Below are 15,089 nucleotides of genomic sequence, written 5' to 3'. Positions count from 1 at the left end.
ATTTTATTTGTACACTTTATATTGAAATGTAGGAACTTCCTTCAATTACGGTCAGGTTTTGATAATCTAAAATTTGCAGATGAATGGAAGACAAACTCCTAGCACATGGAATACGTTCAATTTAAGAAGTTAATGATTCATTTTTGATTTTGATGTCAAATCAAGACTTTCCCTTCATACCTTCCTCCAAATAACAAAATAATTCCTCACTCAGTCGGCTTGACCCACTGTCTAAAATATGTCACAAACACAAGTGTTCAACAAGAGCTTGCAACAAATTTGAAGGAAAAAATTTGCTATCACTTCATTACAACCGGCTATGTATGACCCCCTTTCAGAGGGCACACATGAGAAATTTCACGGATACATGTACAGTCACAATAGCAGAGTTCCTCAACTTGGTGTACATTCCTCCAATTCACCAAAACGTTTCATACTGCTCTTCCCAAAGAGAAGGATAACCTGGTTCTTCATTCGTGAGCCAACGTGAAAAATATGTGTTGAACATAATTAGAAAGATTGAAAGATAATAAAAAAATGTTTTTGCATCATATATTTTTAAGTTCTTCCATAATTTGCAGTTATCCAAATAAACTATAGCTCTAACATTTCTTACTATTAACATTCATTGCACAAATCAATATTTGTTTCCAAATTTCAAGGAAGAATATGCACACAGTTGTGGACAAATATTACTGGAATATCAAGGAAACATCAGGCCTGAGCCACTTACGTTTTTGGCAGCAATACAGGTTATCATTAAGAATCGAGAAATGGATCAATGGGGAAAATTAAATTGCAAGTAGTCAAAAACATCCACTATTCAAAACACACAGTATAATGTTTGAATTTTTATCTGGATCTTCATCATTAATATCAAAATCCCTCATTTACTAAGGAGATAATGAGGCAATCAGATTACACAGTGAGATTGGTATCTTGGTCTACTGATCACCAGAACACAGAGTTTAATATAAAAACAAACTAATGTGCAGATATGCATGTAGAGTGATCCAGTTGCACTGCTTCATGAATCAGTCCATTTAGGCTCAACTGGTTCTTTGGCACCCGTCAAGCGATGTACTTTTTCAGATTTTGGAATATCACAGTGGTTTTTCGAATGGAGAGGAAAATTTGAACAAATTCGCCCCGGCAGCTGCCAAAGATGACCACAACAACTTCATCAAAATTCAAAACTTGTTATGTTAAATTGCCCAGTAAATGCAATTTCCTCATAGTTTCTCTACTTCCTTAGCCTAACTGCTAGAATGAGCATGAATGATGATGATGGGATATTCACAACACACATGCTGAGGCCTGGGCTCAAACCTCCAATGGAGACACTGACAAGGGAGGTTATCTAAGTGTCCCCCCCCCCCCCGATTTCCATGCAACTTGGCAGGTGTATAGAGGTGCCCAAAGGAAGAAATGCATGTGTTTGTGTTTCAGCTAAAAAACTGTTTTAGGGGGCAAAACCCCCCCCAAATGTCACGATGATGAGAAATTGAAGTGAGGATCTGACCCCGAAACCACGTAAATACGGCATAGGAAGAAACAGGGGCATAGGGCCTCTCTATACACCTGCCAAGTTTCATGGAAATCGGAGGGGGACACAGGGGTCAGATCCCCACGTCAATTTGTCATCATCTTCACATTTGAGGGGGTTTTGCCCCCTAAAACAGTTTTTTTTTTTAGCCGAAACAAAAGAAACATGTATTTCTTCCTTTAGGCCCCTCTATGCACCTGCTAAGTTTCATGGAATTCGCAGGGGGACACAGGGGTCATATCCCCACGTTAATTTGTCCTCAGCTTGACATTTGAGGGGGGTTTTGCCCCCTAAAACAGTTTAGCCGGAAAAAAAACAACAGGTATTTCTTGCTTTGGGCCCCTCTATACACCTGCCAAGTTTCATGGAAATCGGAGGGGGGCACTTAGATTACCTCCCTTCTGAGTCAATCACTGAACATGCCTGGTATGTTCACACTGTCAAGATAAAAAGTCTGCAGGTTGAAGGGATGCACTCAAATACCTTGTAACTCATGATTCTAACACAAAATACCTTGTAACTCATGATTCTAACACATGAAAAGGGAAGTTATAGGTTGATTTGTAGAAAGTCTCGCCATCAATGTTTTAAAGCATGCTGTCAAAGCAGCTAACTTTGGGCCAATTTTGTGTTGACAAGAGTAAATGAAATCTGCAGACTCACATTGTGTTTCATAAAGTAGTACAGAAGTTGATGAATAGGTTTGCTTGGGATATCAACCAAGATAGGATTTCAAGAGCTAATATCATTCTCCTCACTAGGGTTAGATTCACTTCGCTTCAATTCCTGAAGATGAGAGCGACATTAGCTCTCAAAAGCCTATCTGAAAATCACCTGGTTATCATCACCAGAAAACCTCCATTCCGATATCCTGCTAAAGTTTTATGCAGATTTGGTTATCCCTAATATGTATGCACTGCTATTAATAACTTACCAAAAAAAAACTACAGTTCCCGTTTCAGTCCTAACACATCAAATCCTTCACTGCACATTCATATCGTTCTCCAGCCATGCATCCAGACAAATCATTCAAACAATAGCACGACAAGTCCATTATGTAGTGACAAAATTATGTTGATCTCTATATCATTGTAATATAAAGAAAAACATTTTTTGCCAGTAACAAGTAATGATCAGTTTCTCGAGAAATGCTCCTTTTTCATGTTACACTTCTTATTTTCCCAGATCAAGTAAACATAGTGAGGTGTAATAAATATCACACGATTTAAAAAGTATGTCTCGTACATTACATTGATTAACATAAAACTTTTGTCTCTTCATGTAGATAACATGGGACAAAAAATCATAAAATGATTGATTTGGTTTTATTTTACGTTGCTTTTCTGCATTTTTTGGCTAATTGCAGATGAGGATGAGTGATGATTTGATTAAATTCATGAAGGGACACTTACAAATAACACCCATCCCAGGCTGGGATTCAAACACCCACCTCTGGCATCATAACACACAGTGCTAACCACTCTGCCACAAATACCAGCAAAATCATAATGTGTACTATTAGCAACGATAGCCTATATTACTTAGAAAAGGAACTTGAAGAATATGAATTTTCAGACCACGTTATGGAAAATAACATGTAATGCAAGTAGTTATTGAATTGTTTTTGTAAAACTTATTCTGTTAATTAATCTGGGCATAACATTTGGAGAACATCTATAATAATACTATTACATCTATAGTAATACAACAGTAGCTCAATTTATACGGCTTAGAATGTAATGTAACAAAAATATGAGTGTGCATGATTGTACGAACGGTGAAATACAATTATGGTCCAGGAATATTTGGGTACCTTGCACCTATCATGCAACATGGAAGACAAAGCTTTGTCAAAAATAGGATGTTGGGATGCATTTTATGTGCCAAACTCTTAGTTACATTATTATTCAATTAAAAAAGCTAGGTTCCTGAATCGCAAGTTCAAATCTCACTCAAGCAGGGAAAGATGTGAAGAGGCGTTATCCCATCAAGATCAAATACTTTAGAACACATTTCTTGTATGGGTGTGTATGGCTCTGAAGAGTGGCAGCGATTGGGGGGGGGGGGTCAGCTGCCCCCCAATTTTTGCTACTTTTGCCCCCGCACTATTCTAAATCTTATCTACAAAGGGAAATATACTGTCTTTGCACCCCTAGTTTTGGCACCTTGGCCCCCAGTTTTTGGGGCCAAATCACCGCCACTGGCTCTGAATAATTTTACCAGTGTGAAGTGTCTTCCATAAGTACATGACTTTATGGCAATACTACAAACAATCTTCGCAAAACAAAAATAATCACATTTCCCGCACATTGAATTAAATGTTCAAATCGGGACACTTTTTTTTTCTGAATCAAACCATCCATTTCACTTATATGAACAATGACCTCCTCCAGCATTTAAAGTTTCAAGCAAATGTTCTACAAAAAAAAAAAAAAGGATTGATTGGCGAGAACTTCATTTCACTAAACAACTCAAATTAAAAAAAATAAAAACTCTACCTACCTATTTCATTTGAAGACTTTTTCCAAAACTGAAAATGTTTGTCTATCGCTCCATTCCAATTGAGTTTCCATGAGAAATTTCATCAACTTCTTATGTTCCACCAACAGATTGTTCATTATGTTCCGATTCGTAATGTTAAATTATTTTGGATAAATTTATCACACATCTTATTCTTGTGGCATTAGTTTCGTGTACATTCTTATTTAGTATATTTTACTGTGCTAAAAGTTAAAATTGTCAAGATTGCTTTATGTAGAATATTGGGAGTTAGCTTGTACAGTAGAGACGTTCACTCAGTTGAAATTTACCGTGTGGTATGCTCTGTGTGTGTGTCAATTCAGAGATATCAGATTCAAACTGAATGGGTACCAATACAGCATGAAGAAGGGAGATTTCAGACCGAAGGGTCAGGGGATACAGGCAAATTCAGTCTATAAGCATATTGGGAAAATGGTTCGAGGGACATGTGCAGCTTGTCATGCATATTCAGTTCAAAAATGTTGCATTGATTACTGATGATTTGCTTTCAAGTGGCATGCGACACTGTTGCTTGTCACTTCAGTCTGAAACTCCCTAAAACAAAATTTTACCAGCTTAATATGCAATGCATTGCTTCTCGAAAGTGTATACTGCTAAAGCAAAGAGGAATTAAGATGGGTAACAATAAGAATGTATGACTGACTTAATTTTACTTTGCTCTTCTGCCACTTTTGGCTAATTGCAAAGATGAGGATGAATGGTGACAAAATGAGATGGATGTCCACTTTATGCACAGAAAGGCTAATCAGGACTGGACTTACAGTTTAAAGTGGATTCCAAATCTCCACGTCTCCCCCACCGGATGGAGATGAACAAAGGGACAATCAATCAATCAATCTCAATATCTATCTATCTATCTATCTATCTATCTCTCTCTCTCTCTCTCTCTCTCTCTCTCTCTCTCTCTCTCTCTCTCTCTCTCTCACACACACACACACACACACACACACACACACACACACACACACACACACACACACACACACACACACACACACACACACACACACAGATATATATACGAGGGGAGAATGAAAAGTTTTGAGCCTCGCATGGAAGGAGTAATGCTAGGTAGTTAAAATTTTGGAGGATGTAAGGTTTGAGTCTTAGGACACTCTGTACGAACTATTATGAAATGCACATGTTTTCTTCTATTTTTTTGTCAGGTTGAAAATGAATGAAGTGTCAGAGAAGAGAGTGGCCGAAAGGGCCGTGATTCGGTACCTCTGTCGGCAAGGCCTCACTGCACAGGCTGCTTTGGTCGAGTGGGGCTTCACCGCACTTCCCCATCCACCTTATTCCACCAACCTGCCCAGTCAGATTTTCATCTTTTCCCTGCTATGAAGAATTCACTTCGAGGACGTCATTTCCACATGGACGAAGACGGTCATTCAGTGGTGCAAGACTCAGGACAAATCATTCTACCAGATGACTGTAAAGATATTGCAGCACAGAATGCATAAGTGCATTGATTGGGGGGGGGGGGGGTGATTGTAGAGATTATGTGATTATGTAGAGAAATCATAATGAGAAACTGTAGCTCAAACACCCCTTCCCTGTGAGGCTCAAAATTTTCACTCTCCTTCGTATATTATATATATATCACAACACAACATGAGCCCACACAGGTACTTTTGGGTGCAGATACCACAACCTTACTAGTCTGCAAAATGCAGTCCAGGTGTACTAAATGGAAGGGAGGCCCACATTTGGGTGTGTTAAGAAAAGGTCACCCCTTACACCCACACCATTGCTGACAAACAAGCAAATGACAATGGTCATTATTTAATTTATGTTCCCAAATTTGCTTGGGATAAATGTGACGATACGAATGAATGAAGAAAAGGATGAGACATACATACTGGGTCACATGAATAAAACTGAGCACCACTCACTTCTCACCCTTTGGAGCACATTCTCTATCTTGTATGAACAGCTAACTGCTAACCTGCCCTAGTAGCTGAGTAATTAGTACTGTGCGCTATGCCAGGAATCTTGAGTTCAAATCCCAGCCTGGGGAAGCTACTAATCTTCGCTGGTTGGAGGAGAAAAAGATAATTTTGCAGAATGCAGGCATTAACATACCACCCATTTCCTCTTTACTCTAGAATAGTTACAAGGCAGTTGCACTCAAAGAAGTATTTCCTTGAGAATTCCAATAATAATTCACACACACATAACAATGCAATGCACATGGCTTAAGTGTACATCTAAAAGGTAATGGCCAATCAAAAACTTGCCCACCCGAATAAGAGGTCTGGATTAGAACATCTCATGAAATCAAGAACTCACGGTTCTTTATCGTTCCATTTTTTACATTGTGTAATATGAAGTGTTTTCTGCTTTTGAACATTAGGCATGGTACACTTAAATCGTACATCAGTAAAAACAATCAAAATCCTCTAAAAGTTCCAAAAAACAATATAAGTAAGTACTTATTCTCTCAACTAAGTACATCAAATTAAGTACAATGCCATACTCATAATGTATTACAAAAAAACCTCTTCACGATAAGCCTTACAAAATTGGGAAGGATGGTACTATTGCTATTAGCCACACGCGTTAAGTGCTGTTACAGAATTAAATCCAACTAATAGGAGCTTGTATAAGATTTCTTGTAAAAAATACATATTCAACAGCCACTCTAATACAGTGTGTTTCAAAAGTCACACACTCCTACTTTGGTCATTCATTAATGCATCAAATCAGTGAGTGAATATTTTCCCCAGAATGTTTATTTCAGAAGGGAAAAAGATTTAAAACACTCAGGTTGATAAATCACTTGTTTCTTTTTATTAATGCCATGTGCATCTGCAGTTTTTGATCATTAAGGGAGAATTCACGCAGAGGCAACAGGCGACATGTGTCACTTGGAAACGAGCCAATCAGCAGCAATGCTTCACACAGAAGCAGCATGACAGGCAGAACAAACCTGTGTTCTATTGAAATCCTCAAGCAACACACGTCACCTGTCCCTTGTTGCTTCGGTATGAATTCTCCCTAAATGTGAGGAGAAGCATTGTTGACACACACTGTACAACTGCATAGTACTGTGCTGTTGCTAAATCACATGAACTTTAGAATTCAATCAAATGTCTTATATTTAATATAGAGTGACACCTCACACAATAAAACGACCTCTAAATATATTAGTTGAGTATTTGAAGCAATACTCCAATATTATCTATTAAAGATAGAAATTAAATATTTTCTTCAATATAAATCTTTTGAAGGTAGACACAAAGATTGCTTCCATGAAAGGTGTAACATTCTGTTGTGCAAATGTCAAATTCTGTCAATCTCTATTCAACAATGATCAGTTTTAATAAAAATTAGCATACTCTTTTATATGTAACAGTGTGCAGCTATTAAATTAGCATCCAAGCCAAGTTCTGGAAGAAGCATTGCCTAAACAATTATAGCTCTACTCTTACATATGTACCATTATGTATTCACTCATGGTATAATGCAATGGTATTCTGCTAATGGTGGGATGCAAAACAAATATGCAATTCTTATGAAAGTAAATGGAAAGAATGTTTAAAAACAAAATAGGGTAGGCTAGTGTGTTATGAATAAAAGAAGTTAAACTGTACGAGTCTAAAAGATAAATACTGTTTGCTACTGAAGTGTAAAATAATTTTCACAAATATAAATACAGAGATTTTTAAGATTTCACAATGAGCAGCAGATAGTATCTCAAAGCATGGTGTGATGTGCAAAATTATTCTTCCTATGTCAGTAAGGAAAATCTGGTACCTACCCAATTGATGCAAAGGAATTATTCTACGAAGGCATAAAGAAACTCAAGTTTTCATTAATTAAAGAACCTAACATTGCAACATCTTATGCCAGCATTAACATCAACTAAAAATTACTAAAATTTAAAAAAAAAAATCATACTCTAACTTTTTTGACAGGCAGTGATGGTGCATTTTTATCTGTGTCTTGTGTATGCATGATACACTTTAAATTATGAATATAACACACTATATTCCCAGGGTGCAAAGTAGACAACACTTAATTCATGCAAAGCCAAGTGGAGGGTTTATCCATCATCTTGCTTGGCTCTTATCTTAAACCCAAAGGATAAATAAAATCGCAGCAGAACATCTCACTTCCCCTTCACTGACCTACACTTCCCTTTGTGGTGCATGTTGTAACGCATGACATAGGGAGGGCATAATATCGGATGGTTTTGTGATTGGATGTTATGTTTGTGATTATGACATTTCAGTGGATCAAAATTATATTACACCATGAATTAGGCGACATTTCTTGCCAACAGCAAAAAGACAAAAGTGGTCACAAAATCATCTGGTAAACCATTTTCTTGCTCTCTGTTCGCAAAATGTCAGTGCAGTGATTATTCTGCTGACACTATTTAACCCTAGAAAGCTAACGTGTATGAAAAGTTTTGTTAAAGCTAATGTATCGTAAAATTTACGAGGGGATTAAAAAAACTATGACAACCAATAAGTTAAAAAAAAAAATAATGAATCTGACTCGTTTGAATACACCTTGACAAACATTTTGGTTACAAGAAAACTGTTCTACAGTTCATCAGGGCAGTGCACACAGCGTTTTCCCCGATGCTCCCCACAGGTCAGCTTGTTGCAGCAGCAGAAGTACAATGACGTCATCCTCCTCTTTGCCGATGGGAAAAATTCTGCAGATTATGCATGGTTGGATTCGTAGATTCATTTTTGGTGTTTATAAATAATTTGAACTTTAATTCAATCAAAACATAACCCTCACTAAAAACTTCACAAACTATACACAATAATGAAAAAAAATAAAAGTTCGCACAAAAATCCAGGCGGAGAAGCTAACATGTCGTAAAACATACGAGCGCATTCTGAAAACAACTATACTCGCCGCCGGTTGACAACTGAGTCTGCCATAAACCGACAAAAAAGGCAAAGTGGTCAGCGGAACCGGGGTGTTCGGTGAAATATGGTCATCTTGGATCGTAGGTTTTACGATAAGTTAGCTTTCTAGGGTTAAAAGTTCATACATGGTGGTATACACCTCCAATGGATAAAGTACTAATAGGAAGTTGAATGTTCTTAATATATTTCTTTAAATCTATTTAAGGCCTAGTAATAACGAAGGATTTTCATTTATCCGTCATATATCCCAACAGGCAATTTCCCATATTGTTTAAAATATATCACAATATTGATTCATACACCACTTTTCAACGCTATATATATTTGGTTTGAAATTTGAGTATGGATGAAATGGTAAATGAAATTGAACTAAAGATGTTAACATAATATATACAGTACTGGGACCTAAAGCTTACAAAACATTAAACTTTCAACTTAGGTTTGACAATCTGAATAGTGTATCAATTGAAATTTTTCGAACGTATGAGATACTTCATGAAACCAGTTCATCCATTTACAAATTTCCATTCCTTAAACGTTTGTTCTGTATCACAGATATATCATAGAGCTGAAACTAGAAACAAAATGACTGACTAAAATTTCATTGCATAATTAAGTATTCGTCTATCCTCAAAGAACCGTATGTTGAGGTTAATTTTTCACGTAAGAAATCGTGTAACTATACGGATACTATCAATAATTTTTACCTCAAAGTCCCTAGAAACTGGTTAAAAAATCAAGCACACCTTCTCAAGTGCTTGCTTCAATAGAGTAAAACCTCGTTATTCCGGACCACAATAAGCCAGACTTCGGTTAATCAGGACAGGTAAAAAAAAAAAAGCACAGAATTCAAGGTTTTAAATGTGGAAGTCAACAAGAGAACTTTCCAAAGAAATGGCAGTGAACCACTGATGAAATTCTGTTTCCTGCAGACTTTGTACTGTATAGTGTATTTGGGCCTATGCCCTTTAAATACACCATAATAAACGTGTTTTGTTGCTATAAACAGAGTTTTAATGCACTTTCTACTGTTCTTTTAGGTTATTTCAGTTAACCCAGACTTTCATTAAACCTGTCAACTTGTCCCTTCCATTAGTCCGGATTAACGAGGTTTTACTGTACCTTTACTCTAAAAATAAATTGTCAGTTCTTTGATCTGAGGACTACCAAAACAAAGGGGGGCCAACAGCAATGTAAACATCTCCGTCACTTTCTATCTCTTCTCAAACCACCATAGAAAATCCCTACTCATACAGATAGAAATCCAGACATAAGCAATGAATCTCATGAGCCTACATCTCCAAGTTATAATCTCTTTAAATGCATGGCAAACTCTAATGTTTCATTTTACATAAATATGCATCAGCAATAGACATTAAAACTATAACCTTACCTGCATACATTTTACATAAAATCAACATGCTCCAGAAAAATTCTTCAACACATCAAGTTTTTCCATAAATGTATATATGGAGCATGAAAACTTCTCAATAATAAAAAAAATACTTACACATTACAGACCACACATCAACATTGTCTTCCTACACATAAAATTTTCTCCATTCAATGATACAATGGTATAAAGTTTTGGGTAATAAATCATCTGTAGAAATTTTAAGTGGAATTTCACCTCATAGTTTACTGTCAGACTTGCATAGTTTCTGGTATCAGACTTCTTGAAATCTTCTTTTAGGTTTTATGATCAATGTTTTGCTCTTACTTATCTATTAGAAAAGGACTATGTTATGAAACCATTTTATTCATGCTGTGAAGCAGATTTCTCGAATCATTGAAAATTGATGTCACCTTCAATGAGTCGATAGAAATAGTTAGAAAATAGGTATCCTGGTAGTCATATATACTTCTGAGTTATAACAAACCCGTTGACTTTCGATGTTATACAGTGACCACAAGGAAAAACCTTGGACGGAAAGTCCCCACGCAGCTTTCCCTTCTTCCTTTCAGCTCGGGCCATAAGGAAGCATGGTCCACTCTCCCCCTCACCTCCATGCGAGAGTATGGTGCACAGGAGTTGTGGGTCTGCACAGGTTTTTTTGCTTGTGGTTCCACTATACTGTTCAAATGCAGAACTGTCTGTGACTACAAATTTCTCATGTAGGAAATGTACAACCATATCTCTATCACAGTGACTTTTTCTGGACATAATATGTATCACCCTACAAGAAATGCGATAAAAAATGTCAATGAAAAAATACATTTACTGACATAATTGTACTTAACAATAACGATCTGGTGACATTATTGTACTTCACAATTTGATGTTACAATTTCCCACAAAAATTTTGCAAAAATCGAGGCCCACCATAGCAATACATAGGTAATCCTAAATTCTGTTTGAAACTTGTCGAATTTTTGAATGTTGATGTGCAGACTGCAATGAACCACCACCAGCAAATATTACATTTTCACACACAATATTCAATGAAATACACATGCAAACATGCAATACAAAATCCCAAAGACAGAGCTCACATTACAACAAGCTTATTTAGATAAAAATGGATCTGAGTAATGGTGCAAATACCTTTAACACAACACACTATGAAAAACATTTAACGTGACTTATAACTGTAACCATGGACTAAACTGTACGATGCTAGCTAGAATTTTATGTAAATGCTCTTCTAACTGAGCTACCCTAGTGTCACATCAACTTTATTTCTCAGTGCATATTTTTGTTCACACCAATCATAGTGAACTTTCCACATGCCTGTTAATATTAGACTAGGATCAAATTTTCAGGTAAGTGTTTTATTTATTAAATTGCAAGATTCAAAAAGTTTGTATTTAATTGTTACGTCACAACATGTGGTACAAATTTCCAAAAGGTGGCATTTTATTTTAATGCTGTTGAAATGCAAACAGGTATTCAAAATCAAGTCTGTTGGATTCTAGAACATATAGCTATTTACGCTCATTTGGCAATTGCAACGTGTTCTTTCATATTATTATTATGCCAAAAAATATCTTTAAGACTCCCCTGTATCCCTCTCTCCATAATATTTTCACTAATAAGAACATGATTTTATTTAAGGTTTCCTCTTTCTGTTCACGTGCTTTGTGCACTCCAGAATATTTGAAAAAGTAATACTTCCATAAGAGCTCATGTAAATTTCTAGTTGCAATTACTCGCAATTTGATATTCTGTCACTACCACAAAGCCTTGTACTTCTAAGACATACGAATGCACAGGTATTTGGTGCACTTGAACAATATTTTTAAGATCGTTTTCCAAATGTTCCGAATAGCCATGTTCCAAGGAATGGAAACTCTGCATGTAGTGAGCATTCAGCTAAAGTCAACCGCAAACACTAGTCTCAACCCAATATGTTACAAACAGTTTCAACTTCAGTTCTAGTGAACCTACAAAATGATGTGAGAATGAAACATTATCATTATTAGCATTGCTATATCATGGTGATGAAACACATGTTTAACGTTTGATTGTCACTAACAATTCAGGTTAAAGGAAAGCATTCCGGTTTTAGTGAACTTTAGAAATAGTGAAACAATAGTCTGAATGCATGTGCGTTCATTGTAAGTGGAGTTGACTGTAGATTAATATACTCAAAACAAGTATTCGAATTATGGTGCACGTTCAAGAACTGTTTCTAAGTTGGGAGATGTCAGTGCCCCAAATAGTTAATACAACAATAAACCTAAGGGATGCAGAGGGGTAGGTGGAGAAAAGTGAGTGGGAAACCTTACGGCTCGAATGGACTATTGGCAGCCATAAGGGCAATTTTTTCAAATTTTCTTCTCCATTCAAAAAACCTCTTGTACATTTCAAAATATGAATAATTTCATACGCTTATAATTCCTTCTAGAGCATTGACTTGAATTTTCGTGTAGTTTGCTTCCACTGTTATCTACATATTATCAATAATTTAATAGACTTACACACAATCATGAAACTTTTGAGAATATCTAGATAACAGCGAAAGCAAACTACACGAAAATTCACGTCAATGCTCTAGAAGGAATTCATATAATTTTGGAATATCACATTTCGAATGAAGAAGAAAATTTGAAAAAAAATCGCCCTTACTGCTGCCAAAGGTCCAGTCAAGCCTTACAGACGGCTCGCAGCCTCTGTAATGGAACATTCTCGTAAACAAATGCTCCCAGGTTTGATACACAGTGGAGGCACATAGTGGTTCGGATTCCATATAGGTTCAGCCTAAATTTCACACATCTTAAGAAGGCCAAGCATTTCCGAGGGCTATGGTGTGAAGGAAGGAGTTGGTAAATAAATCATAATCAATTTTGTGGATCACGTTGCACTTTTAGTTTTTTGAATCAAGTGTGATGTTGATGGTTGACGATAACATGTTTCATTTTCTGATACATTGATGAAACTATGTACTGAATTCCTTCATCTACAGCACTTTCTGAAATTGAAGTTTATCGCTTGTTCTCCATCTCATTGGACAGACAGAGACTGATGTCCAATCATGTTTAATTGTATTATTATTGGGTAGCAAAATTCAGATTTGTAGTTGAAGTCAGCGGTAGACAAAACTAATTCAGGGGCCAGACCCCTTTTCTCACAAGCCAGCTCATTTTTCTTTGTTCAAATACAGGCTAAGAAAGCCACAAATCCAACTACGATAAAGCTCAATGACCTTAAAGCATTTAATTAAGAAAAGATTGGTTTAATAGTAATTTATTCTTGCGGCTGAGTGGCCTCCACAAAGAAGGCTAAATTTCGAACAGAATGAATAACTATGCAATACATTCTAACATATGGCCGACTGTACCACTTCAATGGAGATTTACAAATTTAGCTAACAACAATAGTTTAAAAATTTACATGGCATGTTTATTGTTCTGATTTAATGATACACATCCTACAGAAAACATATTTAAAAAAATACTGTGCTCGATATAAAGAGTTTGAAAATTCAGGTTGCATAGCCATGGAGAACCCTGCATTTTTCTACTCCTGGTTGCAGTAGTGTTGAACAACAGTTACCTCTGTCACAACCATTACCTGAAGGTATATCTGCTGATTTAACTCAACTCAAAATGAAGTTCTGATTATATCATCAATCAACATTAATTTCTAGCATCCACACACACTAAATATTTGGAGGTTATTGTTTCAATGTGACCAGGTTGCCAATGGCAGTAGGTGTATGGTCTGAGAGTACCCAAAAGTGTGTGAGGTGTGAAAATTATTTATAGGCACCATGATGCTCAAACCTAACTCTAAACTATGGATATTATGACACTCCAAGCTTTCTATCATCTTAAGGGGGAGATGGACAATTTTCCCTAGGTCAGTCTCTCCTCGGCAGCTGCCAAGCACTGTTGTCAGCTTCGCTCTTTTGGAGCACCTTCTGGCTCCTTTGTGCACTTGTTTGGCTGTGAAGTGTCGCACCCGCCCCCTCGCCCACTATTACTGGCTCCGGCGCACATAGACCACCAACTTTTGCCATGAGTACATATTTTGCACGTGATGTAATATTGTTGTATTGGATGCATCGCCCCACCCTCTCTTACCTCCTCAGCTTCTTTTTTATAGCGACGTAGCTGACATGAAGATGATATAATATTGTTCTCCGAGATTCATTTATTTCCCATTTCATGCAACCATTGGTGAATTATTGAGATGGGTGATGCCGCCAGATCTAGATGGTGAAAACTAAGAATAAATTGTCATCACTTTAAAGTTAAAGGTAATAGCAGTGCCCCCACCCCTCTGACACATAAAATTAGCCTAGGAGGCACTCTATGGGAGGCGCAGAGTGGAGGATGCTTCCTTATGGCCTGAGCTGAACAGAAGAAGGGAAAGCTGTGCGGAAACTTTTCGTCGAAGGTTTTTTTGTTTGTGGTCACTATATACTAGTTCGTTCATTGACCTGTGTTCTTGGAAACACCTTTAAGGGTGGGGTACACTTTTCTAAAGACGTGGTCGCATCTATTCGAAGATACAAATCTTCTTCATTACATGGGTATATGACTGGCCTTCTTTTCTATTGAATTTTCAAATGGAATTATCCTTAACCAAAAGGAGGGGGAGTTCAATGTACTCCTGTACCCCACACATAATTTTCATAACTTCGTAAGAAAGTGTTCGAAAAACT

The 15,089-nt window shown here is 36.8% G+C and overlaps 1 protein-coding gene across 3 annotated transcripts in view; it reads right to left on the bottom strand.

The window, feature by feature from the left end:
* The window catches only part of LOC146003656 (uncharacterized), a 174,007-nt gene that overhangs the window by 126,091 nt on the left and 32,827 nt on the right, over positions 1-15,089 (bottom strand). The window lies entirely within an intron of this gene.

Source organism: Lepisma saccharinum, chromosome 20, assembly GCF_977018435.1.
Source record: "Lepisma saccharinum chromosome 20, izLepSacc3.1, whole genome shotgun sequence".
Lineage (NCBI taxonomy): Eukaryota > Metazoa > Arthropoda > Insecta > Zygentoma > Lepismatidae > Lepisma > Lepisma saccharinum.
Note: the sequence above shows the minus strand (reverse complement) of the source record. Positions and strands in the feature narration are given on the sequence as shown.